Below are 17,359 nucleotides of genomic sequence, written 5' to 3'. Positions count from 1 at the left end.
TGAGATGAAGTCCTTGTTTTAATTTGGTTTTTCACAACTTTTAATTTACTAAGATTAAATGAGGCAAATTGATTTTTTCTTTGCCAGATTTGATATACTATTGAAGAGCATAAAGACATACTTTCTATTTTGTGGTCTACTCCTTTACCTTGATGGTCAATCATGAAGACAACATGATTGAGTGAAATGAATTTATCCTTACTGTTTTTAAAGCAATGGTGCTCATTTGAGTATCGGACAACTAGAAACATAAGAAATGTAGACAAATTGTACGTGAAGGGATTAAGCATGAATACCTTATTTAAATATTCATGCTTAAAAAAGAATTCTCTCTGAAATCTCTCATATTTAGAGTAATTCTTATACAGCAGGAATTTTGCGAAACTTGTTGCAAGCTTTGAGCAGATGTGAAACAAAGCAAAATGTGACCCAATGTTAACAGAGTCTGAAAAATTCACAGAACTGTGCTATTTTACAGTAGTCTGCCAAAATTCATATTGAATGACTCATTAGAAGTTTATAAAATAAAAATAGATAAAATATGCATAAAGCCTTACACACAATATGCATAAAGCCTTATTGCTTTTTCATGTTTTCGTGGCTGTTACAGAATTTGTTTTAAAATTGATGCTAACGTGCCTGAGTGAATAACCATTTAATTCAAGAATAAAATGAAAATAAGTTTAGTTGTACATTTCTTCATGTATCTATACATATGAGTATATTCTTGATATGTTAAGGCCTGTTTCAGCAGTCTAAGATTAATCAGTATGGGAAGTAAAAGACAAGGAACAAAAGCCAATACTCAATTCCAATATATTAGGAATATTAGAATCCCTGTGACGGGAGAAGTCAATGGTAGTTTATGTAAAATAATTTGGAGATACATTGAATAATAATCAGGCAAACTCTCTTTAGAATGAGGTTATGAGGGACAGTAGGGATGGTACAAAGACAATATATTTTCTTCTGTCTACAAGAATGGGCTGGAACCTCATCAGGAATATGATCTGGTACCATCACCCTTCCAATTTAGACCTATGGTTTGATTGAGAGATGCAAACAAATATATACTATAAGCTGAACAAATTAACACTGGTCACCCCACCAAATTCAGTTAGCTTGCACCTAGATTCCTAATACATATTTCTACTAGAAGTCTGGCAATTAGCAAACCAGGTTTTGAGTTGTAGATGTTGCTTTTAAGGGAAAGGTTTTATCTCAAACTTTAACTCTTTCAGATTACTTAATATTTATAAAGGAACTAATTATGACTTTATAGTGAGGAAATCTGGCAAATATTACCTTAAATGAGTGACCAAAGTTAACATCACCAATAGGCAAACTGACATATTTGCCCATTGACATTGTATACTGAAAACACAGAACCCGAACTTTTTTTAGTATGACTACCCAAAATGAATAGCCTGAATCTAATCGTGTTATGCATCAGGAGGGAACATCAAATAAAATAAAGGACTTTTTACAAAACACTGGTCTATACTCCTCAAAAATGACGGCCGGGCGCGGTGGCTCAAGCCTGTAATCCCAGCACTTTGGGAGGCCGAGGTGGGCGGATCACGAGGTCAGGAGATCGAGACCATCCTGGCGAACACGGTGAAACCCCATCTCTACTAAAAAATACAAAAAATTAGCCGGGCGAGGTGGCGGGCGCCTGTAGTCCCAGCTACTCGGGAGGCTGAGGCAGGAGAATGGTGTAAACCCAGGAGGCAGAGCTTGCAGTGAGCTGAGATCCGGCCACTGCACTCCAGCCTGGGTGACAGAGCGAGACTCCGTCTCAAAAAAATTTATTTAAAAAAAAAAAATGACAATGTCTTGAAACACAAGGGTAGAGAAACTATCCAAAGTCAAGGAGCTTTGAGGAGACATTAGGACTAAATGCCATGCGTGATCCTAGGCTAGATCCTCTATAGGGAGTAAATTGCTATGAAAAACTTGAAATATGGATTGCATTTCATAAAAGGGCATCATTAAAATGCTATGTTTCCTGAATTTGATAATTACACCATGGCTATATAAAAGAATGTCTCCATACTTAGGAAGTACATGCTTTAAGTAAAATACAGGCTTAAGCCAAGGAACGCAATGACTGCAACCTATTCACAACAGGTTCAGAAAATATTATGTAGATATAAAGAGGGAAGTTACGATACATCAAATATGATAAAATGTTAATAATTAGTGAATCTGGATAAAGAATTTATAGGAGTTATTTATGCTACTGTTTCAACTCTTCTTTAAATTTTTTTTAGATTGTAATTCCAGTAAATATTTTATTAGAATTGTTCTTCTGTTTAATAATTTCAACTTCTATTTTAGATTCAGGGGGTACATGTGCAGGTTTATTACATGAGTATATTGTGGGATGCTGAGGTTTGGATAGAGTGAACCCATCACCTAGGTAATAAGCATAGTACCCAGTAGTCAGTTCTTCAACCCTTGCCCCTCACCTACCCTCCCCCACAGTAGTCCCAGTGTCCATTGTTGCCGTCTTTATGTGATGAGTACACAATGTTTAGCTCCCACTTCTAAGTGGGAACATGTGGTATTTCATTTTCTGTTCTTGCATTAACTTTCTTAGGATAACAGCCTCCAGTTGCATGTGTGTTGCTGCAGTGGACGTGACAAAGAGACACATGCACACGTTATGTTCATTACGGCATTATTCCCAATCGCAAAGACAGAATCAACACAGGTGCTCATCAATAGTGTATTGGATAAAGAAAATGTGGTACATAGACACTATGGAATACTACAGAGTCTCCTTTCAATTTAAAGTTAAATTTAGAAGTATTTAAACTTAACTCTAAACACATGAGGTTATTAAAACTTGAAAGATAAGAAAAGTCATCATTGCTTTCAATACACATTATCTTGGTAAATAATGTTGGTGAGCTCCAGAACTTTAAAAAAAAATAATGTTTATCTCTTGGTAACCTAATAACACAGATGATTAGAGCTATTCATTAAACAGATAGTTTTAACTATTCCTACACATATTTGAAATGGATATTTTTCAGAGTGCTTTTCTTTCACAGTAGTTCCATTGGAAATATCTGAGTAATGAGAATGTTTTCAGTGGACATTGTCAACCACTTAACATCCAGAAAGCTAAACTTTGAATATCATGAACGTTTATTATAAGGTGCACTCTAAATCCAAAGATCCATGGCTCCCCTACAAATTCATTCCCTCTGTATTACTGGGTCCCCGTTATGTGTCAGGCACTAAGTCATTTGCAGACCATCTTAAACCACATCCATCATTTCCAGTAAACTGTCAGTTCCCAGACAGGTGCCTCTAGGTCACGCCTCTGTCCAGAGCTGCAGAGTCACATGGGCCACAGCCTACTGTGAAGCTTCACTTAGATGTCTCACAGGCATCTTCACCTGTACCTGCCAAACTAAACTTTCATCTTCCCCTTTGAATCTGCATATCCTTCCATCTTCTCCTATTTCAACAAATATTGAATCTTTTTTAGTTGATTCAGGGAGAAACATAGGAGTCACCTCTGCATCCTCCATCTTCCTCTTATTCACATTCAATGAGTTGCCAAGTCCTACCAATCCTATCCTATCTCTAAATATAGCATTTTATTTTTTGAGATGGAGTCTCCCTCTGTTGCCCAGGCTGGAGTGCAGTGGCACGATCTTGGCACACTGTAACCTCTGCCTCCTGAGTTCAAGCTTTTCTCCTGCCTCAGCCTCCCAAGCAGTTGGGATTATAGGTGCCTGCCACCACGCTCGGCTAATTTTTGTATTTTTAGTAGAGACGTGGTTTCACCATGTTGGCCAGGCTGGTGTGGAACTCCTGACCTCAGGTGATCCGCCCACCTTGCCCTCCCAACGTGCTGGGATTACAGGCGTGAGCCACCACACCTGGCCTTGTTTTGTTTTGTTTTGTTTTGTTTTGTTTTTGTTTTTGAGTCAGAGTCTTGCTCTGTCACCCAGGCTGGAGTGCAGTGGCATAATCATGGCTTATTGCAGCCTCAACCTACTGGGCTCAAGTGATCGTCCCCTCTCAGCCTCCTGAGTAGCTGGGACTACAGGCATGCACCACCACACATGGCTAATTTTGTGGGGGGGTGGGGTAGAAATGGAGTCTTGCTCTGTTGTCCAGGCTGGTCTCAAACCTCTGACCTCAAACGATCCTCCTGCCTTGGCCTCCCAAAGTGCTAGGATTACAGGCATGAGCCACCATGACCAGCCATAAATATATCTTTAATCCATCTATTTTTCTCATTTCCATCGAAGACAGGAAAGTAAGCTTAGTGGCGAAAAATATGAATTCTGGAATCAGATTACTGAATTGAAATCCAAGCTGCAACCTCCTAACTGTGTGACCTTGGACAAGTTACTTTGCCTCACTGTGCATTAGTGTCTTCATCTGTAAAACTGGGCCCAATAATGGTATCCATATTATAGCATTCTTATTATGAGTACTCAATAAGTGTTCAATATCACTGTCTCCTTTGCCACCACTTCAGTCCAACCATTATCTCTCAACTAGACCAGCCTTTTACTGATCTCTCTAATTCTGCATTTGTGCCTCTCTAACCTACATGACAACTAGAGGATCTTTACAAAACACTGCTGGAAGCATGTAATTCCCCTGCTTAATGCCTTTCAGTGGCTTCCCTTTACCCTTGAATAAAATCCAAACTTTTTTTCAAAGACCACATGTCCCCGCATGACCTAGCCTAGTGTTTCTCCAACTTTTGACAGCTGAAGACCACGTGATGGGTAGTCAGTTGACACAGTGCTACTAATTTCAGGTTAAAAAAAAAGAACCAAAGACTGATCCTAATATGAAGTAATAAACTGTCACTTAAAAGTAAAAATGATAATGGTTATATATAAGTAAGAAGAAGAATATTGTTTATAATTTTCACCAAGGCATCCAGCTCCACATAAACTTAGTTTAGTTTCCATCTATACAGAGATGGTTTATTTTCCTATATTTATTTCTAATAAACTGTAAAATCATAAATAACAATTACGGGCCATCAGCGATGACAATCTAGGGTGAATCTGTCAGAGAGTTCATAACTGAATTAAGCAGAGGACCCAAAAAGTACAGGGTGATTTCTCACTGAAGATCACTTTCAAAGTTCTGTCAGATGCTAAGAAAGGAGCAAATCACACAAAACAGAAATATTAGTGATTTGAACCAATTCCCAATCCAGTCTGATAACATTCAATCCTGGCAGCATTTCTTCTGGTTCTATGGTAGCATTTACATATGGTTTTCGACTAACCCTCAATAATATATAGTCAATTTGTCTGGGACCTAGCACATCATCATGTGCTAGGAAAAAAAACAAAACAAAACTCATAGCAACAGAGCCCTTTTCATTGTAGGGCAGTCTTTGCAAAATGATATGCTGTCATCTTACCTTCAACATTAAAAATCACCATACACCAGCTTTTAAACAATCAGGCTGTTTGAGATTCTAAGATGACTAAGATATACCACTTGAGCAAACCACTTAAAAAGGTATTTCAGTGATATAACACTGTCGTTATCAGATCATCATGAAGAAATGTTGGCAGGGCACAGTTGCTCACACCTGTAATCCCAGCACTTTGGGAGGCAAGGCAGGTGGGTCACTTGAGGTCAGGAGTTCAAGACCAGCCTGGACAACATGGTAAAACCCTGTCTCCACTAAAAATACAAAAATTAGCCAGGCATGGTGGTGTACACCTGTAATCCCAGCTACTCAGGAGGCTGAGGCAGGAGAATCACTTGAACCCAGGAGGCAGAGGTTGCAGTGAGCCAAGATTGTGCCACTGCACTCCAGCCTGGGTGACAGAGTGAGTGAGACTCCATTTCAAAAAAAAAAAAAAAAGAGAGAGAAATATGTTTAAATTATTTCCTCATTGCAAAAACTTGTTTGTATTTATTATGCGTATGGTTTATTTTTTATCTCCTCCCCTAGAATGTATGCTACACAAAGGCATTGATGCCTTTTATCTGACTTGTTCACCACAATATCCTCAGCACCTAGTAGCTGCTCAATGAATATCTGTTACAGAAATCAATAGATCTATGGTAAATGACTGATCATTTTCCTAACCCTGTACTATAGATTTTAAAATCATATAAAAATTGATAAGTAACAATGGTTTTCATTGAAGAGCAAGTGTGATATGGTCTTAAAGATTCAGACTTAGACTTGAATTCCTGCTCCATCACTTAACTTACTCACTTTGTGACTTTGAGCCTGAGCCTCCATTTCCATTTCAAAACAATGGAAATCATGACACCTACCTCTGTAATTATGGAAAGGATTGAATGTGATAAGTGTGCACAATTTCTCAGCACAATGACTAACACATAATAGTTGTTCATTAAATGTTAGTAAGCTCCATTTCCCTTTTCTCTTTCCTTTGTGATTACTGTCAGAGTTACTTCCTCTGTCTGACAAAGGCTGAGCAGGGCTGGCACAGGATTTTATTTTGCATGTCAATCAGTATGTGTTCACTGCCTGGAACACTAGGCCAAGAAGAATTTGGCAGCCATGTCCAGATTCAGCAAATCAGCCCCACGATATCCACCCTGGTATTGGAGGGGAGAATAGCAGCACCTGAGCAGAATCTACCATCCTGGATTTACAGACTCACCCAACTGCCTCATAAAAGGACCCTCTACCCCTCAGAATACTCATTTGATTTTTTGAGCATAACTGTGAGAGGAGCTCTGTTACACAAGCATCAATTGTAGAATTATTTCTGAGGTTAAGGAAGGTTTAAGGAAAGACGGTGGAAAATCTATATTTCTACAAAGGCTTGTCAAACCAATTGAGCTGTCACTTCATTTTATGAAGTCTGCTGCTTTCAGTATATTCAGGTGTGGGTTTAAGACCACGGAGGTTTAGCTAATCAGGCTTCACAAATCCTATGTCCTCAACAGGATTTTGACAACGCACATTTACTAGAAGGAACCTTCTCCCAATGACATAAAGAAAATGTCAACATTTCTGTAAAAGATCTTCAGTCCAGAATAACTTAGGATTAAGCATTGTATTGATCCCAGTGGTTTAAAAAATACTAAGAATAAGTGCATGAGACAGATGTTAACTGAAGAAAAGAGTTTTAGAAATGGATATAATTATTCTCCTAAGTATTCATCAAGTTGACTAGTCCTGTAACAATATCTCTTATGTCCTCATGGTGTAGAGAATGTGATAGCTTAATTTTTTAAGTATGTATTATGTCCAACATGTATTTCAGAGGAAGGAAGAGACTGAAAATGATATTTAGTTCTTTTCTTTTAGTTGTACCAAAGGCAGTTAACTTGTCTAACTATAAGCTTTTGTAACCAAAGTAGAAGGAAATACACATTTCCCATTAGCACCAAATTTACCTACCAGAAAAAAAGTAAATAAATAAAACAAAACAAAAGATTAGTTGGCTTCTGTTCATATTAAATCAAGAAATCTGTAGCTACAGATATAGTCATTATATCCAAGTAATGAAGTTTCACACTTACTCACAGTCCCAATACTGTTTTGATTATGCAAAAGGTAGTCATGAAAATGGGGGTGAAGATATTAAGCAGTTGTCCTTGATTAAGATATAGTTACAATCAGCGGCAGAGATGACACAGTTAAGAAGTACTTTGTGTTATCAACACCTTCAGTAATAACTAAGGCATGTCAATAGTAACCTAAAGTACAAAGTGGAAACTGATACAGCAAAAAACCTACAGGAGACATGGATTGTAGAACATATCACTAAACACTGCTACATGTATTGGCTCCTAAATAAACAGCCAAAGATTAAAACGAGAGGGTGAAAACTCAGCACAGAACCACCCATTGTTTGTGACCCACCATCTATTCTTAATATAGCCAAGTGATACGGTTTGGCTGTCTTCCAACCCAAGTTTCATTCTGAATTATAGTTTCCATAATCCCCACATGTCACGGGAGGGACCCGGTGGGAGGTAGTTGAATCACTGGGGTGGTTACTCTCGTGCTGTTTTCATGATAGTAAGTGAGCTCTCTTACTGTAAGGTTTTATAAGGGTCTTTTCCCCCTTTTTTCAGGGTACTTCTTGCTGCCACTATGTGAAGAAGGATGTGTTTGCTTCCCCTTCTGCCATGATTGTAAGTTTCCTGAAGCCTCCGCAGCCGTGCTGAACTGTGAGTCAATTAAACCTCTTTCCTTTATAAATTACCCAGTCTCAGCTATGTCTTTATTAGCAGCATGAGAATGGACTAATACAGTAAATTGGTACTAGGTAGTGGGGCGCTGCTGTAAAGATATCTGCAAATGTGGAAGTGACTTTGGAACTGGGTAACAGACAGAGGTTGGAACAGTTTGGAGGGCTCAGAAGAAGACAGGAAAATGTGGGAAAGTTTGGAACTTCCTAGAGATTTGTTGAGTAGCTTTGACCAAAATGCTGATAGTGATATGGACAATGAAGTCCAGGCTGAGGTGGTCTCAGATGGAGATGAGGAACTTGTTGGGAACTGGAGTAAAGGTCACTCTTGCTATGCAAAGTAATTGACGGTATTTTGCCCCTGCCCTAGAGATCCATGGAACTTTAAACTTGAGAGAATGATTTAGGGTATCTGGTAAAAGAAATGTCTAAGCAGCAAAGCATTCAAGAGGTGACAGAGCATAAAAGTTTGGAAAATTTGCAGGCTGACAATGCAGTGGAAAAGAAAAACGCATTTTCTGGGGAGAAATTCAAGCCAGCTGCAGAAATTTGTATAAGCAACGAGGAGCCAAAGACACCAAGACACCAAGACATAGGGAAAATGTCTCCAGGGCATGCCAGAGACCTTCATGGTAGCCCTTCCCATCACAGGCCTGGAGGCCTAGGAGGGAAAATGGTTTCATGGCCTGGGCCCAAGGCACCCCTTGCTGTGTGCGGTCTTGGGTCTTGGTGCCCTGCATCTCAGCCACTCTAGCTGTGGCTAAAAAGGGCCAATGTACAGCTCAGGCCATTGCTTCAGAGGGTGCAAGCCCCAAGCCTTGGCAGCTTCCATGTGGTGTTGGCCTGCAGATGTGCAGAAGTCAAGAATTAAGGTTTGGGAACCTCCACCTAGATTTCAGCCGATGTATGGAAACACCTGGATGTCCAGGTAGAAGTTTGCTGCAGGGACGGAGCCCTCATAGAAAACCTCTGCTAGGGCAGTGCAGATAGGAAATGTGTGGCCGGAGCCCCCACACAGAGTCCTCACTGGGGCACTGCCTTGTGGAGCTTTGAGAAGAGGCCCACTGTCCTTCAGACCCCAGAATGGTAGACCCACTGACGTCTTGCACTGTGAACTTAGAGAAGCCACAGATGCTCAATGCCAGTCCATGAAAGCAGTCAGGAATGGGTCTATACCCTGCAAAGGCACAGGGATGGAGCTGCCCAAGGCTGGTGGGAGTCCACCTCTTGCATCAGCGTGACCTGGATATGAGACAAAGAATCAAAGGACATCATTTTGGAGCTTTATGATTTGATTGCCCTGCTGGATTTCAGACTTGCATGGGGCCTGTAGCCCCTCTGTTTTGGCCAATTTATCCCACTTGGAATGGGTATATTTACCCAATGCCTGTACCCCCATTGTATTTAGGAAGTAACTTACTTGCTTTTGATTTTACAGGCTCATAGGTGGAAGGGACTTGCCTTGTCTCAGATGAGACTTTGGACTTAGACTTTTGGGTTAATGCTGGAATGAGTTAAGATTTTGGGGGACTGTTGGGAAGGCATGATTGTGTTTTGAAATGTGAGGATATGAGATGTGCAAGGGGCCGGGGCAGAATGATATGGTTTGGCTGTGTCCCCACCCAAATCTCATCTTGAATTATAGTTCCCATAATCCCCATATGTCGTGGGAGGAACCCAGTGGGAGGTAATTGAATCATGGGGGTGGTTACCCCCATGCTGTTGTTCTTGTGATAGTGAGTTCTCACAAGAACTTATGATTTTTTAAGAGGCTTTCCCCCCTTTGCTCAGCAATTCTCCTTTCTGCTGCCATGTGAAGAAGGATGTGTTTGCTTCCCCTTCCACCATGATTGTAAGTATCCTGAGGCCTCCCCAGCCAGACTGAACTGTGAGCCAATTAAACCTCTTTCCTCTATAAATTATCCAGCTTCAGGTATGTCTTTATTAGCAGCTTGAGAAGGGACAAATACACCAAGTAAATAATATGGATTCTATAGCCAGAGGGCTTGTGTGAATCCTGGCTCTGCCACTTCCTAGCTGTATGAATTTAATACTTCTGTGTCTTGGTTACCTCATCTGTAAAACGACACCTTAATTATACCTATCTCAGAGTTTTGGTAAGGATTAAATATGTTAATATATGCTGACACATAGTACTAGAATGTTAGCCATTATTATCATGATCATCATTATTACTACTACTACTAATATTTTTCACTCTCCTCCTAACGTGAATATCTGGAGTCTCCTCTCTCACCCACATCCCTCCTTTTTAGCATAGGGGAGATATGCTGATGGATTTCAGTCAATCAGGTCCCACCTCGGGTGCCCTTTCTGTGGTTCAGTGGGCACTAGAAGTGGGGCCTGACTGACTGAAACCCATCGACACATCTCCCCTAACCCAAGCAAGGCAGAGAGAAACCTAGCACTTGTTCAGGAAATGTAGAGATGCTCATTCTCCTCCTTACAGAGCTGGGTTGCTGAAGATGAGAAGCTTACCTCCATTGTGGGAGGAGTGACTGGCATGCCAAAGGCGCACTTGTAGAGCTTGAGGATGGAGCCAACCCAGAAGTGAGAGCCAAGAAAAAATCCTAGTGGCAAAACCAAATCCTAGATCAGCCAAACCCAAAAGCCAGCTTCCCTGGAATGTTCACTTACAGGACTGTAAATCACTGCTATGGTCTGAATGTTATGTCCCCCCAAAATTCATATGTTGTAACCTTATCACCAGTGCAACTGTATTAAGTGGTAGGGACATTTGAAGGTGATTAAGTCATGAGAGCATCCCCATGAAGTCATATCCTTACAAATGGGATTAGTGCCCTTATAAAGATGTCTAAGGGAGCTTGTTCATTTCTTCTGTCATGTGAGGACGCACAGAAGGCATCATCTTATAAAAACGGGCCCTTAGGCCGGGCTTGGTGACTCACGCCTGTAATCCCAGCACTTTGGGAGGCTGAGACAGGCGGATCATGAGGTCAGGAGATCGAGACCATCCTGGCTAACACGGTGAAACTCCGTCTCTACTAAAATACAAAAAAAATTAGCCGGGTGTGGTGGCGGGTGCCTGTAGTCCCAGCTACTCAGGAGGCTGAGGCAGGAGAATGGCGTGAACCCAGGAGGCAGAGCTTGCAGTGAGCAGAGATCACGCCACTGCACTCCAGCCTGGGTGACAGAGCCAGACTCCATCTCAAAAAAAAAAAAAAACACGGGCCCTCAGCCAGGTGTGGCGACTCACGCCTGTAATCCTAACACTTTGGGAGGCCAAGGCAGGTGGATCACCTGAGGTCAGGATTTCAAGACCAGTCTGGCCAGGATGGGGAAACCCCATCTCTACTAAAAAAATACAAAATTAGCCAGGTGTAGTGGTGCATGCCTGTAGTTCCAGCTACTTGGGAGGCTGAGGCAGGAGAATCACTTGAACCTGTGAGGCAGAGGTTTGCAGTGAGCCAAGATGGCACCATTGCACTCCAGCCTGGGTGACAGAATGAGACTCTGTCTCAAAAACAAAACAAAACAAACAAAAAAAAAACAGGCCCTCACCTACTTCTGTCCATGGCTACTGGGGTTATAAACATGGAAGAATTTAATTCCTTTCTTCCTTTTGTCCTAGAGGTTTTCATAGATTTGTTTGAAGGTGTTTTTCATAACAGCCCCCAGCCCCGACTGTTTCTCCCATTTATCCCACTGAGTGTTGGTCCCCAGATCTTTCCTCCCAGTCTCTTTCAGTTCACCTCACTCTGAATCTGCTGGCGTCTTGTTCTTGGATTTCCCAGGGTCCAGGTGAGCAATAAATTTCTATTGCTTGTAAATTGCTCAATCTAAGACATTCTGTTATAGCAGCCCAAGTGCACTACAACAATCTCTTTTAGCTTAAGCTAGTTGGGGTCCAATTTTGTTCCTTAAATCTATTATGTATTCATAACTATGTTTTATGACATGTGGGATAAATATATTTTTTTTATTTAAAAGACAAAAAGTCATTATTTGATAAAGATCTCTCAAAAGTCTACACAAGTGAGGGCTTAAGTGACTTGGATCCAGGTCTTAATCATGTAAATACAAACAATAGATTCGAAGAGAAAATCAACTCAAATTATAATCACATATGCCCAGAATATTCCTCCAGCCTTTCATAGTTTTGATAAGCAAGCATCGAGTTGTTAAGCAAATCATCTCTATATGCATTGTGTCAAATAGCACATGACCAAACACAGTTCCCAGGACTTCCTCATTTTTTGTTCATGTATCAGTCAGGGCTCTTTCAAGTGCACATAATGAGTATCTAACCTAAATGAATTTAGATCAAAAAAGGAATGAATTGCCTCATTCGAAAGGGAAATCCAAGTCCCAGGGCTCAAATTGTATGATTAGGTATCTTTTTTCTCTGTCTTTCAGCTGTTTTTCTGTGGTGTAGCAGTGAAAAGCATGAGCTCTAGCGGTACGTTGCCGGATTTAGAATCCTGGGTCTAGAACTTGTTAGCTGTTTTACACTAACCTTATCATTGACTTCACTTTGCTTTCAGTTTTTTTAATTACAAAAATGAGAAGAAGAATAATGTTTACATCCTAGGTTTTGGGTAAAATGAGTTCAAAAATATAAACTCTTCTATTATCGTCATTATCGGCATCAGGCAATCTCTTTCTACCTGGTGGCAAAGATGGCCCCTACAACAGCTTATGTGATCCTTAGGGAGAGGAATTCCAGGGGAACAGAGCATCTCTTTCCAGAGAGCTTCAGCAAAAGCTCCAGCAATAATTCACATTGGCCAAACCTGAATTACATATCCAGCCCTAGATCAGAGAGTGGGGCCAGCCTCTGCTGAGCAATTTGGACTAAAGGTAGAAGAGAGGGGTTCCTCAAAGGGAAATTGGAGTGCTATTACCAAAAAAGGAAATAGATCATAGACAAAAACAATTAATGTTCACTACAGAGCCAACTACATCCTGATTAGTAAAATGGTAAATAATAGTTGTTGCTGTTTTACACAGTGAACAATAGTATTCATGAGAAGGACACAGCCTGTAAGCCATGTTTTAAGAAAATTTTCTTTATTATTTGGGAAGTTAGATTTGATAATTGTAGAAGTCCTCTCCAGATTCAATGAAATTGAGGTTTAGAAAGATCTTAAGACATAATTTAAAAAATGAAAATGCAACAGAAATAAGCCTTTGGGTATCTACAGAGTGGGCAGATATTACTGTGATGGCTCCTCATTCCAGATAACAAACAAACGGCAGTACTCGAGGTTTGCTGTCACTGGAATTAGCCATGAATGCTTTATGGAAATGGATAGCTTTGAAGAAGGATCATCTTCCCCTTGATATGGAAGGGTGACCTAAAGACTGGATCAAAGGGCATATGTGAAGTTTACAAAGGCCAAATCATTTTAACCGTATTGTCTATTTTCCCATGAAAGTCAGTAAAAATGATATTTTATCACATAAAATTAAAGTGAAAATAAGTTACCTTTCCACCTCCAGAGTAGATAAAAGAGATACACATTTCACGAAATCAGTTATAATTTTTCAAATTTTCTGAAAAGTGAGGAAAGATACAAAATAATCTCCATATATAATATGGCCAAAACCAGTAGAAACAAATTAAAAGCCACTATTTCACCTTGTTGAAGTGCCACAGTGCTTTTTGTAAATCAGCACAATCATGAAGTGGAAAACAATAAAAGGAGATTTCATAAAATGTGTGTCTGGAAAATAAACACCTTGCAAGAATTTTGCATCTTAATAATAAGGTAGGAGTCTTTGGGGCATTTAACCTGAAGGCCATGTGTGGCTCCATCCACATTCTGTCTATGGCTTCTGGGGTTATAAACATGGAATAATTTAATTCCCTTTTTTCTTTTGTCCTGGGGATTTTCATAGGTTTGTTTGAAGGTGTTTTTCACCCCCTCTTCCTCCCCAGCCAACGACTGTTTCTTCCACTTATCCCATTGAGGGTTGGTCCCTAAATCTTTCCTCCCAGTCTCTATCAAATCTGAGATTTGAGCTGTGGTCTCATTCAAGCCCTGGTAGTTTTTGTGACTCTCTTTTTTCTGATACAGATGATTTCTAGATACAAAGTAATTAGCAAATGAGCTGTTAATGGAATCTGAGCAGACATCTTCAGTCCGTAGAGTAGAGTTACATTTCTTTCCACATTTCGTGCTTCACCAACAACGGGTTGGTCAGCAACCAGCAGGCTCTCAGGGAAACTTGTATTTGTGTAATCCAGTCCAATAACCAAAATGCCTCCTTGAATACAGCAGAGCACAATGCCGCCAGCTACTGTTGAGAGGCCTTCAAGTCCTCCATCTATATATTAATTTTTAATGACATTGATGCTACCAGAGCATTGTAAGTAGAAGGCAAGTTTTTAGTTGTTTTCCTAGCAGAAGTGGAAAATTTCCACCAATCTTTCTTACTCTCCCAAGAGATCCCTCATACAAAAAAGGACAAGAGGTTGTGACTTCCACTCCACGAAGTTCAGCCTGTGGCAGAGACATGATGCTTGCCCACCCAGACGATGACCAACCCAATGACTTTAGCCTTTTTGGACCCGTATCACTAAGTAGAGGAAGTCACCACCAAAGATCTTTGTTTGACTTTAAGATGGCTATTTCTGCAAGCTATTCCCTGCTCTGTGGCCTTGGTGGAGGAACAACCCAGACTACCTCAATATCAAATTTTTCTCCCTTCAAAAGCATACCTCTCCAATCAGAAGATCAGGAATTAATGGGAAAGTTATTTCTAAACTGTTACCTAGCTTCAGATTTTCTGCATTAAAGGAACTTAAAAGTCTCTAATTTCCTGATTCCCATAGAAAGAGACAAAAAAAGTCAGATAAACCACAGGACTCTCTTCCTCAGAGACAGGGCTTTGTATTCAGAGTTAAGGGATGTAATAATGAAATGCAGAAGAAACACACACATACACCTTTACCATTAGTGGCCAAATCAGCCTCTTCTTTCCTAGGAAGGAAAAAGACGTCCCATCTGCCTGTGGCTTGCAAGTCACCTACATCTCTCAGAATTAAGAGATTTGGGGAAAAAAACACAAATCTTCCAAATAAGAAAAAGAAAGTCATTTCTGGAATTATAAAAAGATCATGTCCAAGAAAATGTAGCTGATGTGATGTGATGTGATGTGATGTGATGTGATGTGATGTGATGTGTGATATATAGCATGATATGACATGGACAATAGCCAGAGGCTGGGTGCAGGTGGCCTCACAGAAGAAAAATGCAGATACATGGGCATCCCTGACAGCAATGACTCACTTCCCTTGGGGGAGGGGTGGTTCCAGTCCAGACCAGCCCTAGGATGGCCTGTTCAGTTTTAGCAGTGCCCCTACTGATGCTGAGGTTTAGGTCAGTGGGAGATTTAGGTCAGAACCCCTAAAACTACATAACCCATCCTGATTCATAACAATTACTAGTAAAGGCCGGACTCTCACATTAGCCCCAGAAAGGGCTTTCTCTGGAGTGGAAACTCATGACGAGGCTGGGCATCCTAGAATTATCAGAATCATAGCACATCTCATGTTCCTAAGACTGGAGTCAAAACAATATCCTCCATAGAGGCTAATCCAGAATCAGAGTATCTGATCTCATTGCATTACTTCCCTATGTAACTTCTAGCTTCAAGCACACACAAAAAAAAGGTGGGCAGTGAAGACTTGGCTGTCTTATTAAGGTCATAATAAAACTGAAAGCAATAAGAAGAGTCAGAATTTTACACAAAAAATGCCCTGTTGGCATTTGGGGAAATTTGTGTGAAGCCAAAGCTCAGAGGACAAGAAAGAGCCAAGGAATTAAGATCTCTCGGAAAAAGCAGAAAATATCACCCAAAAAGATTTCACCACATTCTGGTAAGTTGTGTAAACTTGGTGCTTGAGGTAAACCAAATAATTAATGGCTACATAACCACCACTCAACCATTTTCATGGCCCAAGATTCAAAAGCACAGGCATCTGGTAAAGAGTATTTTAGCAAATGGTCTTCATGCCACTTCTAAATGCATACCTGTCAACCTTTGGAATTGAAGGACATTCTTGACCATGCTACCCGGGCAAGCAATCAGAGTTCTGTGGACTCATGGACCTATAAAAATGACAATGAATTGTCTTTACTTTTTTATTTTAAGATTCTGTTATTCTGGTTCAGTTCCATTTTTTAAAATTTAAAAAGATTTAGTCTCACATGGACAACAAGATCCACATAATCAGCAGGCTGAGATGTTAAGAATTTTAACTTTTTGCCACTTTTAATAGGATGTCTCAAAATCTTTTCTCCATAAATATTCAATTTGGTGCAGGGGGAGTAAACAGTGATAAACCATGTTTGTTTTGAGAAATATAGCCAACATTCTTAATGGTCATAACCCATCTTTGCATATAATCCAGTCTGGCAGATGTACCAATCCTTTGAGTTAGAGGTAAAGGATCTAAAACTAGATACTTCAAGTCTCCCAGATGTCTCCATTCACATAGAAATCACAATGGACTTAAATGTCTGTGTCTGATGGCATAAGATTTAGGCTATACGTAGATATAGCAAAATTTCACCTCGATCCAATTTCGCAATTTTTTCCTAGGCCAAGGACTCACTGAGTTGGGGCATGTTTGTAGTGTTGGGATAAAAGCTTTTAGTTGACCAGGGTGGACGGGCATGTTTTATAACTCCATGAATGGAGTACCGTGCCACATTCACTGCCCAATCTCAGGGACAAAGTCAAAGGAAGAACTTTCTCAAAGTCCTGCCAAATACGTATCATCATTGTGCTCATTGTGCTCAAAGTGATTGTGCTCATCTTCAGGATGAAGTCTTATCACTGCCAATCACTCTTTCATCTGCACAGATTTGTTAGGCTGCCACCTTCAGACTCAAGCCTCTTTTCTAGAAGCAAAACACAAATTTTCACATTCTAATTTTGTTATCACATATTCTAGGTGTTCCAAGTAGGTTAAATGAGAATAAAATTATATAAATCAAATTAAGTCATAGGTGTCTTCAAATACTTCAGAATGGCACTAAACATAAACAATTCAACTTCCATATTGCAAATAAAACCTCAGCTAAATGATCTGTGGTTGCCACACAGGCTGTCCACCAATATTTGGTCCTCTCCTTTCTGATACATGGTAGGATTATGCTTCTGACCCTCCTGTTGAGCCC

The sequence above is a fragment of the Papio anubis genome, chromosome 7 (genome assembly GCF_008728515.1).
Source record: "Papio anubis isolate 15944 chromosome 7, Panubis1.0, whole genome shotgun sequence".
Taxonomy (NCBI): domain Eukaryota; kingdom Metazoa; phylum Chordata; class Mammalia; order Primates; family Cercopithecidae; genus Papio; species Papio anubis.
The sequence above is the reverse complement of the archived record's forward strand: the minus strand, read 5'-3'. Positions refer to the sequence as shown.